Below are 12,229 nucleotides of genomic sequence, written 5' to 3'. Positions count from 1 at the left end.
CAAACATGAGCCCTGTGGCACACCCTTGGTCAACATTTCTGTGGCGGACCGATATGGGCCCAGATTGATAGTTTGAGTGCGATTGGAGAGGAAGCTGGTTATCCATTGTAGTGCTATTCCCCCCCAATCCTGCTTCCTTCATTCTTCCAAGCAAGGTCTGGTGGTCAACCGTATCGAATGCGGCGGAGAGGTCTAAAAGTACCAGGAGGGTAGATTGACCCTGATCTTTCGCAAGCCTGATGTTGTCTGTAATAGTCACCAAAGCAGTTTCTGTGCTGTAATTAGCACGAAAGCCTGATTGCAAAGGATCCAGGTATCCAGCCGATTCAATATGGTCAGAGAGGTGTTAATTGACATGTTTTTCCAGAACCTTGCTCAGGTAGGGTAGGAGGGAGATGGGGCGTAGATTGGGGAGATCTTCCATGGGGGCTTTGGTGTTTTTTCGCAGCGAGATGATCTGGGCTGCTTTCCAAGTTGAAGGTACATGACCTTCTGCAGGGACCAGTTTAATAGGGAACAGACAGGATCGGATAGCAGGGTGGCAAGGGAGGCCGAGATTTTAGCAGGCAGAACATCCAGGGGAGACCCTGATTTAACCTTGCACATAAATGCTGCAGTCTCTTCTCGCGATAGGGGAGGAAAGGCCAGCAGTGTTTTAGGCCCAGTACTGAGGGGTACAGGAGTATAATCTGGCATCGAGGCGCAGCCTGTCTTGGTAAATTTATTATAGATGGCGTCAATTTTCTGTATAAAAAAGGTGCTGATTTTATCGCAGAGAGACTGGGAGAGATTTTCTTCTAGTTCACATGCTTTGGGGCATGTGAAGTTTTTCAAAATCTGATATAAGATTTTGGGGGTGTTGCCAGCCTGGCTTAGCTGCTGAGCTATATGGGTTCTGCGGGCCCGCCTGATGTTTTTATGATAGAGGGCGAGGGCAGTTCTGTAGTTTTCTTTTATCATATTAGCAATTTAACCAAGGGGGCTAAACACCAGATGAATACGCTAAGGAACCTAAAACCATTCCTTCCACAGGAGGACTTCAAGATGGCAGTACAAGCTCTGGTATCTGCCTAGGCTAAACTATGGTAGCTCCACGCTCTGTGGACTTCCCAATTATAACTTGGCCCTACTAGGAGTCTCCATTAAAGTAGCAGCTAGACCTCGGGTACAAAAAGAAACAAGCATATCTCCCCAGCACTCAAATCCCTAAACTGGCTGCCATATGAAGGTAGAATACAGCTCAAGATAGCATGCATGACCCACAAAGCCCTACACCTCAAGGCTCCCATTTATCTGGCTCAAAAATTAGAACTATATGGAAGTTGCAGAGAGTCAAGAAGTGAAAGCTCATTGCAACCACAGATCTTCCACAAAATGAGAACGAGTCAAAGAGCCTTCTCAGGCACTGCCCCAAAGATTTGGAACTCTGTTCCACCAGATGTGCAACAAATTTCTTCCACTGCTTCTTCCAAAAAGGAAGTAAAACTAATCCTAATTACTAAGTTTTTGTTATAAAACGTCCCTGGCCCCACTGCTTATTGAATGCCCCCTGATTGACTAATAGATTGTTGGACACCTTTGAATCCCAGCATTCCACTGCCATGCTCATTTATCTATCGAATATTCTTCTCCATGGTCTGTACCTTAATTCTGATGCAATACTACCTGGTTGTTTTATACATATTCATGTAATACTTATCCTAATTATAAAGCGCTGTGATTCCCGCCTGGGTCAAGTTTGCGCTATACAAAACTTTCTAAATAAATAAATAAGATGAATGCAGCTTAAATACAGTGCAGCAGCTTACATACATAGCATCGGGGCACCGTATTAAGAGTAAAGCTAGAGAAAAAGGACTCTATGAGTTGCCACTGCAGCCAACGTAGAAAACTTTACTATGTGGATGCAGATGGCCAAATCATTAGGTTGTGATACTAAAATTGGACTAAAGAGGTGCAGAAACAGAGTTGGTCACTGTAAGAAATGGGGCTTCTGGTTGGCTAAGGTAGGCCCTTTAGCCAGGCAGAACCCACCACTCTAGTCTCGGTAAGCTAGATACTCAGCAAAGATAACCTGTGCTCACCATCTGGTAACATGGCGCAGGACAGACAGGCATATCGACAGAGGCAATGTGTAAAGTATTTGTACAAGAAACACACACAGTAACACAATGAATACACCACAAAAAGACTCCAATCAGGCTAAAAAATATAAAGCATTATATTCTGAAGAAAACAAGACCATAACGATACAAATCGGATAAGTACTCTCCAAGTTATCACAGTAAATGCATAAAGGAAACACAGGGTTAGAAATGCATTTGCTTCTGTTAGGTTCTTTGCGATAAGACTTTGTGAGCTGGTAATAATTAGGGGTGGACGGAATTTGCGAAATTAACTTTCGCAAATTATCGCGAAAATGTTTAAAATTATCGCAAACAAGCGGAAATATCGCGAAGATGCAGAAGTTTTTTTCCGGCATGTTCGCGAGATTTTCTGCATGGTTGCGGGTCACCAACTTACCCATGTGGTTGCTTGCGGGCGCGGTCATCTTGTTTTGAGTTGTCTCGCGGTGCATGATCGCGAGAAGAAAGACGTGATCGTGCGACGCATGACGTCACTGCGGGCGCGAACTGTCGCGAGACAGCGCAAATGGCTAAAAACAATACAACATCTCATGGAGAACGCAACCGGATCAAAATAACTTGTCGGCGAACGCAGGGATTGAGGTAAGGCGATCGCACGCGCGCGAGAATGTATTATTTTACAGCGCGAGCAAGAAACAAATTATCGCCAAGCTGCGGAAACCGGAATTTTTGACATTTTCGCGCTCTCCGCGGAACGCGAAAATGTCAAATTATCGCAATTTCCGCGAACGGAACGAAATTTTCGCCCAGGCCTAGTAATAATCTATGTAATGGAGTGATAAAAGAGCTTCCCCACAAAGTACTCTGCTTCGTGCAAGGCTCAACATGCTACTGACCCTTGATATTTAAGGCTGGTCACTTGAGATAAATATGATCATTGGTTTATTGCTGCCTGAAATAGAGTGCCGAACAGTTCCAGGAATGTTGCGGTTCCCGTGGGTCCCACAAGTTTCAGTGCCGAGTAATGCTGGAGTCCGATGCCGCTGTGTCTAGGGAACAAGGGTAAATGCAAGTCTCCCTCCTTCAGAAAATGTTGTGTGCACTGAGTTGCACTGAACCGCTTTTGGCGGTGAGGTTTGGGAAGTGGGTGATGTGGTGGTCTCCTCGGCTAGTACCCATGTGTAGATCGAAGCCACGCTGGAATTGGCTCTACTTCCATTGACGATCTGTAGGGTGTACCAAGCCACGTTGAACGGTCTTCAGTGGTGCAACTTTGGATGAACAGCTGATCACTGCAGTCTGCTATCGGCAAGGCAGGCATAATGATTCTTAGTCAACGCACGCTGTAGATAATGAGTTTTCTTTATAAGGATGGCTGCAGATACTTGGTATAAAAACCCAGGACAGGTTGTGCCAGATCCAGCAGTCAGCTGAGCAGCAAAGTCCTTTATGGCCCTAAGACTTCCTGAAATAGGGGGCAAGCCAACAAGTCCTTGGAGAACACTTAGGAAGAGCACAGCAGTAGGTAGCAGGCAGCAGGCCAGCAACACAAGCAGGTGGCAACAAAGCAGTCCCTCCTGCAGCTCAACAAGCTGCAGGCCAACACAGCAGAGCAGTTAGCAGAGTGGCAATCCCTCTTGGCAGCACAGTAGTTCCTTCTGGCAATGTACAGGTGAATAACTAATGATGTCTTGTTAGTGGTCCAAAAATGTCCGATAACATGGGGTCAGAGACCCGTTACTTATACACAAAAGTGCTTGGATATAGGAGGTGACTTCCAAGGAACTCTCTGACGTGCACAAGGAAAGTGCTTTGATATAGGGGGTGACTTCCAAGGAACTCTCTGACGTGCACAAGGATACCTTTCAGCCTAGACATATCTGCCCGGTGAACCCTTTGTTGTAAATCAGTGCTTTGTGCGAGGACTTGACACAGCCTTTTCAGATGTAACTCTGAGCCTCCTCTCTCCCTTCCTCCCCAGGAAGGGTATCAGAATGCATATGAGTGCTTAGAATGCAGATGAGCCTCACCTTCATGTGTTTGTGGCTGTTTAGAGTGAATGCACAAAGTGTAGCAGTCACCCAACCCAGACTTACATTGGAGACAGCCTGTCAGCACAAAGAACAGTAAGTGCAAAGAAATGTCCACTTTCTAAAAGTAGCATTTCTAAAATATTAATGTTAAATCCAACTTCACCAATGAGGAGGATTAAACATTACCATTCCATAAATATAAAATATGAAAAAAGCTAGTCCTCTCTAATCAAGAATTACAGCTTGAATCATATTAAGGAATTCCCAGTGCAGCCTACAAGAGTGGAAGGCCTCACAGTAGTGAAAAATGAAATAGGCTGTTTGTCACTACCAGTACATGCAAAACATAAAGGTACATGTCCTACCTTTTACTTATATAGCACCCTGTCCTTAGGGTTACTTAGGGCCTAACGTAGGGGTGGCCTATATGTAATAAAAGGGGAGTTTAAAGCTTGGCAAATAGTTGTACATGCCAAGTCCATTGCAGTAAACTGCACACACAGGAACTGTAGTGGCATACCTTAGACAGATTTGAATGGCTACTTATGTGGGTGGCACAATGAGTGCTGCAGGCCAATTAGTAGAATTTGAAGTATAGGCCCTGGGTATACACAATACAATGAATATGCCATTCAGGTATACACCAATGTCTTCATGTTTAGGGAAGAAGCATATGCACTTTAGCACTGTTTAGCAGTGGTAAATTGCCCAGAGTCCTAGAGCCAAAAAAACAAGGTCAGAAAAAGAGGTGGACGAAGACAAAAAGTCTGTGGTAACCCTGACAAAAGGGCCATTTGCAACACAAACCCCTCCATCATAAAGCCAAGGTAGCCTAATCAATACCTTGATGGAATTCCCTGCTTAGGGCAATAAAACCTGGACAATGGCCCACTACTGCAGGGGTACTTGGCAATACCATGCTTCTCTGAAACCACTTTGATTCCTTTGTCAATGCTCTCAGGGGCCACTAAGCTAACCCACGAGGAAGCCCTCTCCTTACCAGGGATCCCATCAGTGCAGTACCTAACTTTACTTTTGCTTACAGATCTATCCTAGTAGGCAGATAGTATCACCGTGGCCAACAAAGTGATGTGGCCCATTCCACATCTTGGGTCTGACTTCTGTCCCCAGCCCAAGGAAAAAACTATCAATAAGAGGAGCAACCAACAGAGGCCCCTGACAGCAAACAGTACCAAGAACCAGGCCCCAGACCATCCCGGGATCTCTGTCCTCTGTGGTTTCTCAGAGTGGGGGACAATAGTCCCAGTTGCCTGGCATCCTTTTTGTGCTTCACCTTCCACCACTTCAGGGGTGGTATCCTGCACCTGGTCTTTCAGCCTAGGGTCTCTACCCTTAGGATAAAAAGGAGTCAGGGGTGAGGACTCCCTCCCCTTTGTCCCTCACTCTGGGGTTCTGAATCTTCCTTTTGGGAGTGGTACCCCCAGAAAACTGAATTGTCAAGGTGCCTATGATGATTGCCCCTTCTAGTACTCCTGATACTATGGGTAAATAATTCCAGAGAATGGGCATCTGGGGACTAACTATGAACTGCCTCCAGGTCACTTTCCCACCCCACTCCAGGGATACCAGGGCCATAGGGCGGAAAATGTCCTGTCCATGGGCTGGAGTCACTCCACACACCTCGCCAGGTTACTACTCTGGGGATACTAGCTTTTCCACATCTATGGTCCTGCTAGCCCCAGTATCCCTCAGAGCAGTGATCAGGACCACATTTACACTCACCTGGTGGAGGTGACGACTCCCACCCTCAGAGATCACCAAATCTCTGAGTATATCTCCCAGCTGAGGAAGATCATGGCATGGTCTATGAACTCAAATACAAAGTTTCAAACAAACGACTGTCTGAACCTGTGGGCGCACTTTTCACAAGCCCGAAGTGGTGCTTCAAAATATTTCATCTGAATCTCAAAATGTTCAAAAACGGCAATTCACATCAGTGTATATGAATAAAAAAATTTTTCCTTCACTTAATTGTTAACAATATCAATCCTTGAAGATATATACAGCCCGATGAAACTGATGATGCACAAGGAGAGCGTAGACATGTAGTCCAAAACAGTGAGGAAAACAAGCTCAATCATCATCAGTTCATATCATTGCGTCCTTTAGTGTTTTATTGACGTTTTCATCTTTTCATATCTTGACAGCATGAATCGAAATCAAAACAATTCTTAGTTCCCAATGCATTTCGGTGTATCTACACCTTCATCAGGGGAATGCTGTGAAAAATATATACAAAGCTAATGTTTACTAAATTCAAATTGGCTCGAACGCAGCAACACAAATATTTCATTACATGGGTGACTTAACATTTGAAATGTTACAATATTTTACAATTGGCAATTGACAGGCCAAGCCGGTATACAGAATAGACAAAGAAAACACACCCGTGAAAGAAAAGAAACCATTGTAAAAACATGAGACCGATGGAAGAAAGAAAGACCAGAGCATTGACTAAACATGTGTTGAACAAGTGTGAAAAGGAATAAAAATTTTTTTTAGAAATGTGCAAAATCCTCAAATAGGTCGATTACCCATGCATAAAGCAGAAAAGCCATACTACTAAGACATCTATATCCAAATTATCTCACAGGGCATCCCTGTGAAAAACTCACCTAAATGTATGCCATCGAAAAACTGCTCTCAAAGAGCATACGCAAATTCAGTGCTACAGAAAAATATACAACAGAGAAAATCCTTGCCAATTGTAAAAAATCGTAAAATTTCAAATGTTAAATCACCCATGTAATGAAATATTTGTGTTGCTGTGTTCGAGCCAGTTTGAATGTAGTTTTGATTTCGATTTATGCTGTCAAGATATGAAAAGATGAAAACGTCAATAAAACACTAAAGGACACATTGATATGAACTGATGATGATTGAGCTTGTTTTCCTCACTGTTTTGGACTACATGTCTACGCTCTCCTTGTGCATCATCAGTTTCATCGGGCTGTATATATCTTCAAGGATTGATATTGTTAACAATTAAGTGAAGGAAAATTGTTTTTATTCATATACTCTGATGTGAATTGCCGTTTTTGAACATTTTGAGATTCAGATGAAATATTTTGAAGCACCACTTCGGGCTTGTGAAAAGTGCACCCACAGGTTCAGACAGTCCTTTGTTTGAAACTTTGTATTCTTTGTTGCCTGACAGGGGCGAGTCGGGTTGCTGAGGGCTGCACCGTTATTGATATATTGGTTAAAAGTATTATTTTTGTTAAATTTGTCACAATTATGTTTAAAAATTGGTTGTGCAGGTTACCTATATAATTATCGATGTTCTATGAACTGCCACTGGGGACAACCCTCCCGTAAGGTCACATCGGCCACCCCTTTGGAATTCCCACCAGTGAGTGGTTTCTTTGGACAGACAGAGCCCCTCTGCATGTGACCTACATGGGTCCACTCAAATCAGCTGGGCTGGAAGTGGGGTGACCTGGCCACCGCCCACCAGAACCTCCCTCCTTCTTCTGAGTAGGGACATGGAACTCTTTCCTTTTCCTAACCTGTCTGGGTCTTTCTTGACCTCCCCCCCACTCTTTGGGGGTATCTTGAACCACCCTTCTTGGGGTCACTACCAGATACCTTTTTAGGCACTGGTATATACCCCGATGTCCGTCTCCTCAGCAAACTTCCTAGAGTCAGTCAGCTTGCTTTTAACCAGGTGATGGCACAGTTCTGGAAAACAAGTCTCAAAGATGTGCTCCTTCACAAATAAGTTGTACAACCCTTCATAATATTTAACCTTGCTTCCCATCACCCAGCCCATCAGTGCCTTACTGGAATGGTCCAAGAAAGCCACCCATGTTTGTGCAGACAGTTTGGGACTGGCCCTGAACCATTGTCAGTATTTCTCAGGGGTCAGCCCAAACTTGCTGACCAAAATAGTCTTCATGGCAGTGTAGCTAGTCTGGTCCCTTGCCTCTAGTGTAAGGAGTCTGTTCCTCCCCACTTTGGGCATGTACCCCCAATGACTACCCCACAGAACTCCTCAGGGACACGGTGCACTTTTAAAACCACTTCATAGGTTGCCAACCATTTGTCAGTATCACCCCCCACTCTATAACTGAGCACCATGGGCCAGATGTACGGCTATTCCGTTTTGCGGGTCTCTAGTGGCTTTTTTTTTTGACTCACAAAACAAAATGTATTTATGTGTTTCAGACACATTTAGGGATTCCCAATGGTGTCCCAAATGACCTGCCTCATCAATATTCATGAGGCAAGTCGCAATTTGCGACCCGTTGGGAATGGGCAAGAACACAGGGATGGTGGCCTCCTATGGACAGCAGATCAGCATGTCTGTGTTTGCTTTTTAAATAAAGCAACTTGTTTTTTCCAAATGCAGCCCGTTTTCCTTAAATGAAAATGGGATGTGTTTAAAAGAAAAAAAGAAAATGTTTCTTTTCATTTTTTAAGGGCAGGCAGTGGTCCACTGGACCACTGCCTGCCCATAAAAAATATTTTCACATACATTCACAAAGGGAAAAGTGTTCCCTGGGCACCCCTTCCTGTTTGTGACTGGTTTACCACCTATTTGGAGTAGGTGGTAACTGCAATTGTTTTGCGACTGCATTTGCAGTCGCAAAATAATCGTACATACTAGTGTGATTTGCTATTAGGAAGGGACGCCCTTGGCATGCCCGTTCCTAATAGCGACTCACAAACCCTAATTTGCGAGTCGGAAATAGGTTACCGACTCGCAAAATAGGGTTTGTACATTTCACAACTCTTTTTAGCAGTCACAAACGGCCCAATTTTCCAGTTGTGACTGCTAAAAAGTGTTGTACATCTAGCCCCAAATATTTTGGGATATGGAATCTGGGCTCACTGTGAGACACTGTTGGTATTCGCCACCATTAGTGGTGTTGGTGAACCCCACTTGGAGGGCTCTAATATCCAGTTCCCTGAGGCTAAGCTCATGGGCTATCTTCCTTTCTTCCATGACCATCCTCTTCTGTTCTAGAGCTTGTTCTTTTTCTAACTTAGCAAGAACCTGCTCCTTCTCTAGGCAAGGGCAAGGGCTTGTACCCTGTCACTCTTGGCAAGAAGCTGTGCCTGCTCCGTATCTAATTTAGACAGCTCTTTAGCTGCCTGTCCTCCCTTCTGTTCTCCAGCATCTCTGCAGACAGGCTCCTTGAGTACACACTGCTGCCTGTGCTAGAGTGGACTCCTACTCCTGGAAGAAGATTGCTCTCCTCCTCTATAGCCTGCATGACAAGACCCTAGTGGTTCTGCTCTATTGCTTCCTCATCTCCTCCCTCCTCATCTACTTCTCCTTCTGGGTGGGCTTTCACCCATGCTTGCAAGGCTTTCTGAAACATTGCCTTTTTTGCACTTCCCTTGTGAAACATCCTTTTCTCCTAGCAGAACCCCTTGTGCTGGGCCACTGTATAGGTTTCTAGATTGGCCAGATTGAATTCTATCACACCAGGCAGGAACACAGACATGGTAGAAAAACAATGACAATTGGAATAACACATTTGGAAAAATCCTAAAGATATCAAATCAGGGAGAATGGAAAAAACTATAATTGATCTATGTTCAGAGTTGTAGCAAACAATGAATTACTGTATAAAATAGCACAAACTCAAGTCCTATCTTCACCGCTGGTCACCACTGTTAGAAAGGGCATTTCTGGTTGGCTAAATTAGGAGCCTCAGCCAGGCAGAACCCACCACTGTAGTCAGGGAAAGCTAGATACACAACAATGATAACCTGTGCTCACCCTCTTGCAGGATGACGCAGAGCAGGCTTATCGACAGAGGCAAAGTGTAATGTATTTGTGCAAGACACACAGACAGTAGCATAATGAATACACCAGAAAAAGGCTCCACACAGGTTAAAAAAAGTAGCTTAATATATTCTGATCAAAACAAGATCAAAACAATATAAATCTGATAATACTTTTCAAGTTAGCATGGTAAATGCATGAAGGAAACACTGGGTTAGAAATACATTTTATTCTTTTAGATTCCTTCCGATAAGACTTTGTGAGCTGGTAACGATCCAAGTCGTGGAGCGATAAATGAGCTTCCTCACGAAGCACTCTACCTTGAGCAGGGCTCAACAGCTACTGACACTAGATATTTAATTCCAATCACTTGAGATTGGTGTGATTATTGGGTACTAGCTGCCTATAATAGCGCACCAAACAGTTATGGGGAATTTGCGGGGACTGTGGGACCAAATATCTTTTGGCAGTGAGTCGTACTGGAGTCCGACGCCACTGTGTCAATGGAACGAGGGTAGATGCAACAGTCTCCCTCCTTCAGGAAATGTAGGGTGCGCCGAGTCAGGATGAACTGCTTTCGTTGGTGAGGCTTGGAAAGCAGGTGACTGTGATGCGTGGTCTCCCTGGCCGGGACCCACATGGAGATCAGAGTCGTGCTGGGATTGGCTCTCCTTCCTCTGATGGTTTGTAGGGTGTGCCAAGCCACGCTGAATGGTCTTCTGCGGTGCGGCGTCAGGGGAACAGCTGATCACTGCACTCTGCGATTGGCAGACACGATGATTCTTAGTCAACGTACGCTGTAGATTATGCATTTCTTTATATGGAGGGCTGCAGATCCTTGGTGCAAAAACCCAGGATGGCCTATGGCAGATCCAGCAGTGGGTTGTGCGGGGGAGGTCCTTTATCGCCCTGAGATTTCCTAATACTGGGAGCAAGCCAACAAGCCCTTGGAGAACACAAAGGAAGAGCACCTCAGTAGATAGGAGGCAGCAGGCCACCAACACAAGGCGGGTCGCAACGTGACAATCCCCCCTGCTGCTCTTCAAGCAGCAGGCCAACACAGGAAATTATTGGCAGAGTGGCAGTCCCTCCTGGCAGCACAGAAGTTCCTTCTGGCAATGTGTGGGTATAGACCCAGCAATGTCTGGTTAGTGGTCCAAAAATATCCGATTAAAACGGGGCAGAGACCCTGGGGCAGATTTGAAAGAAACTAATGCAGCGCGACACAAGTCATTTCCTTTCGAAGCACATGGATGCAACATATTTACAACAATATTTCGCAGGTCTGTGTTCCCCTGCACTGGTGCACAAACTGCTGCAATACGCCGTCACATGCACTCTTGCACCATGGTGCAAGGATGCCTGCATCGTTGGGAGATTGTTCTTGTGAAGGAAGGGGCACCTTCCTGCACAAAAACAGTCAATTGAGGTAACTTCCTCTTCCAATGTGTGCTGTAGAATGTAGCATGCATTGAAAGAGGGAAAAAACAAGGAGAAATGAAAAAATTTCTCCTTGTTGCACCTCGCTACACCACCACTAGGGTGGCGTAGCATTCTGATGCATTTCCAGATTCACGATTTCTCATAAATCTGGAAATGCATCAGTGGGCATGGGTGTTGTGTGGGAACACTCACAGCAACACCCATGTCATGCCCCTAACACGCAAAGTGTTGCGTGAAAAGGTGAGATATTTGCAAGCACAGGTAAAGTCACGCAGGGTGGCTTTACCTGTGCTTGTAAATATCACTGAGCAGGTTGTGCCACACGTGTGTCACGCAACATGATGCACCGGCGGCACAAGGGGTTTGTAAATCTGCCCCCCAGTACTTTTACCCAAAAGTGCCTAACTGTAAAAACAAATGTGGTACTATGTTTTAACTTTTAACTTGAACTATTCTAGAGTCTGTAGTGTTATTGCTTATCACTTAAGGTGATCCTGTGACAGAACAGGAAGAATTTTTACGTTAGAACTATACTGCACATTCTATGTATGTATGATTAGGCATAAGGTATTCATAGTTCCAATAATGTTTCTAATAATGTTTGCTGATTATGTTTTGCAGTAATTACCAAACATGTAGGTCAAAAAGAAACTATAACTCATCTTCCACAGAGAGTGCTTAGAGATGAACCTTAAGGTACTTATCCTATTAACAGAGTGGATTGATGGGCTTGAATTTCCATATCACAATGAAGAGAGTTGGTTACACAGAGGTAGTCCTAAGGTATACCCTTTTGCTATTACAATTAGATGCAAGACTGATTTAGACAGTTACTTAAGATACCTCTTGCTGCCTTCAGGCAACCCACTACATCTTGCAGACCTCAGTACAAGCAGAAGTAACGAGTC

This window comes from Triturus cristatus, chromosome 2_1, assembly GCF_964204655.1.
Source record: "Triturus cristatus chromosome 2_1, aTriCri1.1, whole genome shotgun sequence".
In the NCBI taxonomy this organism is placed as follows: Eukaryota; Metazoa; Chordata; class Amphibia; order Caudata; family Salamandridae; genus Triturus; species Triturus cristatus.
Note: the sequence above shows the minus strand (reverse complement) of the source record.